We start from the raw sequence: 7111 nt of genomic DNA on the forward strand, positions 1-7111 counted from the left end.
CCCACTTCTGACCCTGTCCGTGCTTTCCAGCCTCAGCGGGATTGCTCGACCTGCATTTCACCGTGCGCTCGAGTATCCCGAAACACGAGCTCCAACGGCTGAAGGAAATAAAAGCACAGGAGATCAAGAAGAAATCCGAGATCGGGTGAGGCCGGAGGCTCACGGTTGTCTTCTTCCCAGCAGGGAGCCCCTCGCCCAGCCCCAAACACTCCGGGCTGGGGCTGCCCCGCAGTACTGAAAGCAGCACCCGGAGGGGCGAATGGGGCTGGTGGTGTGCAAGCAGGCACACGTCTTGAGGGTGCAGCATGCAGCCCCAGTGCCATCGTGTGCTCATGCAGTCTGTTTTGATTTGTTTTCAGCAGGCTGCCAGAAATCCCAGGGCTGCCTCTTGCCAAAAACCAGCCTTTGGTCAGCCAAGACCAGGACAAACACAAAGGCAGAAACGGAACACCAGAGGTGTGGGCAGCAACACCTCCGGGAGTCACTGGAGAAGAGTCAGGAGTGGACGCAGTCCTCCGTGGAGGTGGACTGCCAAAAACTCCAACAAAGACAACCTCCAAGAAGCTGTCTCTCCCTTTGAGAGCTCCAACTGTGAAGAGACTCCCTAGAATCGTCATTTCATCACCAACGAGTTCTGAGGACAGCCTGCCCCAGAGGCCTTGCTATAACACCTCTCTGCTGCTGCCCACCCCGGAAGGTACATCCAAGACACACGAACTCAAAATGTCTAGAGTAAGGTGCCTGGGAAAGCAGAGAACCCCCACACAATCTGAGATTTTGCAACTTTGGAAGCATCACCTCAAAAAGTAAAACCTAAAAACGATTGGGATTTGTGTCCATGTTGGGAGCTGTCTCCTCATAGGCAGGCAGAGTTTGGGGGGCAGTGGGGGCTGTTGGGGGACCCCATGGTTCTGGTGGGCACTTGGATCACTCCCCAGGTACCATGGCACTTGGACATGACAAGGCAGTGCTTCTAAACAAGGATTTGCATCCGGCTGACTTGGGGCAGGCGGCTGTAGGTGCCGAAGGGGCAGGAATGGGACTTGTGTGGTGCAGTTTGTTAGTTATTTCACCCTGGGAGGGATAATTAATTAGGGTTAATTTTTGTCACAGCGGCCCTTGTGGTGCCATTCTGGATTTGTGCCCGGAGCAGTGCTGATGGCACACTGCTGCTTTGGCTGCTCTGAGCAGCGGTCTCATGGCACTCACCTAAAGCACCATTTTTAATGCCCCAGGCCACCTTTTGAGGGCCCAAAGCCTTTGTTTTGGAAACCAAAGCCACATTTGAGTGTCTGCATCCCCATGGTAAGAGCACAAAGCTTCTGTTAAGGGTCCAAACCCCAAACTGCTTTGGAGAGCCCAATGCACTGGTTTTAAGATCAAAGTGTCTGTTTTACTACCCAAAACCTCAAGTTAGGATCCAGATCCAGCTTGTTATGGCCCAAAGACTAATTTTTTAGATCAGTGTTATTTCCAGTACCCTATACCTCATTTTGGGGTCCAAAACATCCTTGTAAGGGCTTCCACCATCACTTTTAGAGCCTCATGCCATCTATTTAGGGCCCAAACCCTTCTCATTAGGGCCCAAACCCTTCTCTTCAGGGAAAAAAAAACAAATTTTTCTGGGCACAAAACTCTCTTGAGGGCTCAAACCCTTTCTTGACAGCCCAAACCCATCTCTTCAGGGCAAAAGCCCTTCTTGTCTTTAGGGCCCAAGCCTTTCTTCTCTTTAGGGCCCAAACCCTTCTTTTCAGCAAAAAAAAAAAATAAAAAATAAAATAAAATAAATCTTCAGGGCACAAAACCGTTTTTGAGGGCCCAAACCCTTCTCATTAGGACCCAATACCTTCTTCACTTAATGGCCCAAACCCCTCTCTTCAGGGCCCAAGCCCTTCTCTTTACGGCCCAGGCCCTTCTCTTTAGGGCACAAGACCTCTTTATAGCCCAAAAACCTCTCTTTAGGCCCAAACCACTTCTTCTCCTTAGGGCCCTAATCCTTCTTAAATTCAGGGCACAAAGCCTTCTCTTTAGGGCACAAACCCCTCTCTTTAGACCCCAACCCTTCCTTTTTGGCCTCAAACTGTTCTTCCGTTTATGCCCCAAACCGTTCTTTTTTGGGACCAAGCCCTTCTCCTCTTTCGGGCCCAAGCCCTTCTCTTCAGCGAAAAAAGAAAAACAAATTCTTCAGGGCACAAAACCGTTTTTGAGGGCTCAAACCCTTCTCTCTAAGGCCCAAACCCTTCTCAATAGGACCCAATATCTTCTTCACTTTATGGCCCAACCCCTCTCTTCAAGGCCCAAGCCCTTCTCTTTCGGTCCAAGACCATCTCTTTAGGGCCCAAACCCCTGTATTGAGACCTCTAACCCTTCTCTTTAAGGTCCAAGCCCTCGTTATGGCCCAAAAGCCTCTCTTTAGGCCCCAAACCCTTCTTCTCCTTAGGGCCCAAAGCCTTCTTCTAGTCAGGGCACAAAGCCTTCTCTTTAGGGACCAAACCTTTCTCTTTAGGGCCCAAGCCCTTCTCTTTAGGGCACAAACCCCTCTCTTTAGACCCCAACCCTTCCTTTTTGGCTTCAAACTGTTCTTCCGTTAATGCCCCAAACCGTTCTCTTTCGGGCCCAAGCCATTCTTCACTTTCGGGCCCAAACCCTTCTACTATTTAGGCCCCAAAGACTTCTATTTAGGGCCCAAACCCTTCTCTTTAGGGACCAAACCGCTCTCTTTACAGCCAAAAACCTCTTTCAGGCCCAAATCCCTCTCTTTAGGCCCCAAGCCCTTCCCTTCAGGGCCCAATCCCCTCACTTCCAGGCACAAACTCCTCTTTTTAGGGCACAAGCCCTTCCTCATTTTGGAGCCCAAACCCCTCCCTTCAGGGCCCAAAGTCTTCCCTTTAGGGCCCAAACCCCTCCATTCCGGGCCTATACCACTCCCTTCATGGTGCAAGCCCTTCTGTTTAGAGCTCAAACCCTTCTTCTCCTTAGGCCCCAAACCCCTTTCTTTAGGGCCCAAACACTTCTCTTTCAGGACCAAACCCCTCTCTTTAGGGCCCAGACCCTCTCTTTAGGCCCCAAGCCCTTCTCTTCAGGCCCTAAGCCCTGGTCTCTAGGCTCCAAGGGTGGATTGTTCAGAGGACGAGCGCAGGGATGAGCCTCAAGGATCAGGGATGACCTCTGCCAAGGATCGGAAACCCTCCTGCATGAAGCCGACCCAGGTAGAACTGTGGGACGGCATGCAGTGCAGGTGCCTGATGCCCAACATCACTGCCAAAGGTACGGGCACAGCTGGGCACAGCCTTTTGTCCCCACATCTCAGTGGCTTCCCCAGAACCGAGCACTGGGATGGGAAGTGGCCACGGTGCCTGTGCAGGAGGATGGAGGTCCAAGACGCCGCTCATCCCCCTGGGACCAATGTCAGCAGCAGCAGCACCCCACTTCTGACCATGTCCGTCCTTTCCATCCTCAGTGGGATTGCTCGACATGCCTTTCACCGTGTGCTCGAGTATCCCAAAATACGAGCTCCCACAGCTGAAGGAAACAAAAGCACAGGAGAACAAGAAGAAATCTGGGATCAGGTGAGGCTGGAAGCTCACAGCTGGAGCTTTGATGTGTTTTCAGCCAGCTGCCAGCAATCCCGGGGCTGCCTCCTGCCAAAAACCAGCCTTTGGCCAGCCAAGACCATGGCAAACTCACAGCCTGAAGTGCAACACCACGGATGGACCAAGTGGGGCCATCGACATCTCAGGGGGTCACAGGAGAAGAGCGAGGAGTGGGCGCTGTCCTCCGTGGCGGTGGACAGCCAAAAACTCCAACAAAGAGATCCTCCAAGAAGCTTTCTCTCCTTTTGAGAGCTCCAGTTGTGAAGAAAGTCCCCACAATCATAATATCATCTCCATCGAGCTTGGAGAAGAACCTGCCCCAGAGGCCTCACTATAACACCTCCCTGCTGCTGCCCACCCTGGACAATACATCCAACACGCTGGAACCCGAACTGCCCAGAGCAAGGCACCTGGAACAGGAGACACCTCTCTCACAATCTGAGATCCTGGAAATTTGGAAGCATTACCTCAAAACGTAAAACCCAAAAACGATTGGGGTGTGTGTCCAAGTTTATTTCCAGCAGTACTCGGCACAGACATGTCACAAATGGACAGGAAGGGAGAGGAGAAAACCTCATTGCTTATTTTGGTACCAGTTTCTGTGTCTTAGAAAGGATCAAAGGCTCTTGGAGGCGAGATGAGAAAGATTCAGGGCACAGCTGCAGGTATCTGCTGCGCAGCTGAAGCACACTCGGGCAGGATGGAGCTCTGGGGCATCCAGCAGGAGCTGGTTCCCAACCCACGGCACTCGGGTCACTCTCCAGGTGCCCAAGTCCATGCTGATATGCCAGGAAGCAGAAAGAGAGAGGCCAGAGGCCGTGGGACATGCTGCCCTCTCTCCACTGACAAGGGACATGACAAGGCAGTGCTTATTAACAAGGATTTGCATCCGGGTGATTTGGGGCAGGTGGCTGCAGATGCTGAAGGTGCAGGAATGGGACTTGTGTGGTGCAGTTTATTTATTTCACCCTGGCAGGGATAATTAATTAGGGTTAATCTTCGTCACATTGGCCCTTGTGGTGCTGCTCTGGATTTGTGCCTGGAGCAGTGCTGATGGCACACTACTGCTTTGGCTGCTCTGGGCAGTGGCCCCATAGCACTCACCTAAAGCACCGTTTTTAATGCCCCAAGCCCCTTTCTGAGGGCCCAAAGCCTTTGTTTTGGAACCCAAAGCCACATTTGAGTGTCCGCCACCCCATTGTAAGAGTACAAAGCTTCCTTTATGGGTCTGAACCCCAAACTGCCCAAAGGGCAGAGTTTGGGCCTCTCTAAGGCCCAAACCCTTCTCTTTAAAGCCCAAGCCCTTCTTCTCTTTAGGGCCCAAACCCTTCTTCTCCTCTGGGCCCAAATCCCTCCCTTTTGGGACCAAACCCCTCTCTTCAGGGCCTAAGCCCTGATTTTTAGGGCCCAAGCCCTTCTTTTTTGGGCCCAAGACGTTCTCTTTAGGGCACAAGCCGTTCTCTTCAGGGCAAAACGAAAAAACTATTCTTCAGGACCCAAGCCCTTCTTCTCTTTAGGGCCCAAACCGTTCTCTTCAGGGCAAAAAACCCTGTTATTCAGGGCCCAAGCCCTTCTCTTCAGGGCCAAACCCCTCTCTTCAGGGCCCAAGCCCCACTATTTAGGGCACAGAGTCCCATTTCTGGGGGCTGAATCTCCACAGTAACCCCCAAGCCCTCTTTGAAGCAGGCATGGCCTCGTTTGTAGGGTATAATGGGACCTCTGAGGGAGCAAGGGCTCATTGTAGGACCCAAATCCTCATTTCAGGGCCCCAAAGCACCACGGTGGGGTCCACAGTCCCAGTTTTTGGTTTGGGATTTCAAAGTGTCCATCTGAGCACTCACAGCCACATTTTAAGGGCCCAGACCCTCATTTTTAGGACCCCAAACCTTCTTTTAGTGTCCAGGCCCCATCTTAAGGGTCCAAGGCTCCCAGTTTCACCATCCAAAGTCTGGCGGTCCACACTGGGGTGACGTGGCAAGGGGGTGGCAGCGGGGGGCACCCCCAAATTGAAGGATAAGGGTGTCCCCCATGCCCCCCAGGAGCCCCCAGACCCACTTACTGGTGTGACTGGTACAGGAAAAGGATGAGTGAGGGGGTCCCCAGTGCTCCCAGTGCCCCCAAACACTCCTAATGGTGCAACTGGAACCCCAGGAAGATGGACAGGGGCAAGTCCAGTGCCCCCCAGCAGCACCCAAACCCCCTTACTGGTGTGACTGGGACTCTCAAGGGATGTGTGAGAGAGACCCCAGTGCTCCCAGTACCCCTAACCCACTGTACTGGTGTAACTGGGATCCCACAGAGATGCTTGAGGGGGGCTCCCAGTTTTCCCTCTAGCACTCCCTGAACGCCGTTACTGGTGGCACTGGGACGATGCAGGGCCGGGCGGGAGGGGGGTCCCCAGTGCTCCCAGTATCCCCCAGTGCTCCCAGTATCCCGCAACAGGGCTAGGGAAGCACACCCGGCCACGGCTGGGAGCGGTAGCGTAATAAGGACTCTCTGCGCCCTTATTAATGACTATTAATTAAAAGGGGAACCCCCCCACACCCCCCCCCACAGCCCAATTGGTATCTCCCAGCGCTGCCCGGCCCTTTGCCCTCACCCAAGATGGCGGCGCGGCGGCTTCAGGGCGGCGCCTGCTGAGGGCAGGGGAATCCCCAGCGCGTGCAGCGGAGGCGGCGGCGCCGCGAACGGAGGTGGCGGGGGCCGGGGGGGCCCGGAGGGGGCTCGGGGAGGGGGTCTGGGGGGGTGCCGGGGGGGTGAGGGCTCGGGGGGGGCACGGGGAACCTCGGGGTACCCCCCCTGGGGGGGTCCCGGGCGCGGGGGGCGCTGCAGGGGCCCTGTATTGAGCCCCCCTCCCCCCCCCCAGGCCTGTGATTTTGGGGGGGGGGCCGGGAGTGGGGGGGTGGGGGGGTCGGGGGGGGCTGTGAGGTGCTGGGGGGGTTGGGGGGACCCCCCCACAGCCCCTCCTGGAGGTGTTTTGGGGGGTCCTTGGGCTGGGGGGGGGGGGTGCGGGGGCTCCTGGGGTGGATGGGGGGGGGGGGAAGGGGGGAAGGAGGGTTTTGGGGGGGGACACAGGGGGGCTGTTTTTTTTTTGGGGGGGGGGGGGGGCAACAGGAAACTTTTGGGGTCCTCACAGCCGGGGTCCCTCTGTGGGGGGGTCCTTTTGGGGTCTCTGTATGGGGGGGGCCTTTTGGGGTCGCTCTATGGGGGAGTCTCTTTGGGGTCCCTGTTTGGGTGGGGGGGGTCTCTTTAGGGTCTCCTCAATGGGGGGGGGTCCTTTTGGGATCCCTGTTTGGGGGGAGGTTCCCATGGGGTCCCTCTTTGCGGGGGGGTCCTTTTGGGGTCCCTCTTTGGGGGGGGTCCTTTTGGGGCCCTCGTATGGGGAGGGGTCCCCATGGGGTCCTGCGTATGGGGGGGGTCCTTTTGGGGTCCCTTTATGGGGAGCTCCCAGTCCAGCTGCTCCCATCCCCGCAGGGCTGGGGGGGGCCCCAAACTGGCCCATACTGGTCAGCCCCCCC

At 55.6% G+C, this 7111-nt stretch overlaps 1 protein-coding gene across 1 annotated transcript in view; it reads left to right on the top strand.

The window, feature by feature from the left end:
- The first annotated feature begins 6191 nt into the window (after nucleotides 1-6191).
- Nucleotides 6192-7111, top strand: part of TP53 (tumor protein p53) — an 11007-nt gene continuing 10087 nt past the window's right edge. The window contains 1 exon segment of the mRNA XM_082781493.1: nucleotides 6192-6286. The gene's annotated coding sequence lies outside the window, so the exon portion shown is untranslated.

This window comes from Aythya marila (genome assembly GCF_965140915.1).
Source record: "Aythya marila genome assembly, chromosome: 31".
Lineage (NCBI taxonomy): Eukaryota > Metazoa > Chordata > Aves > Anseriformes > Anatidae > Aythya > Aythya marila.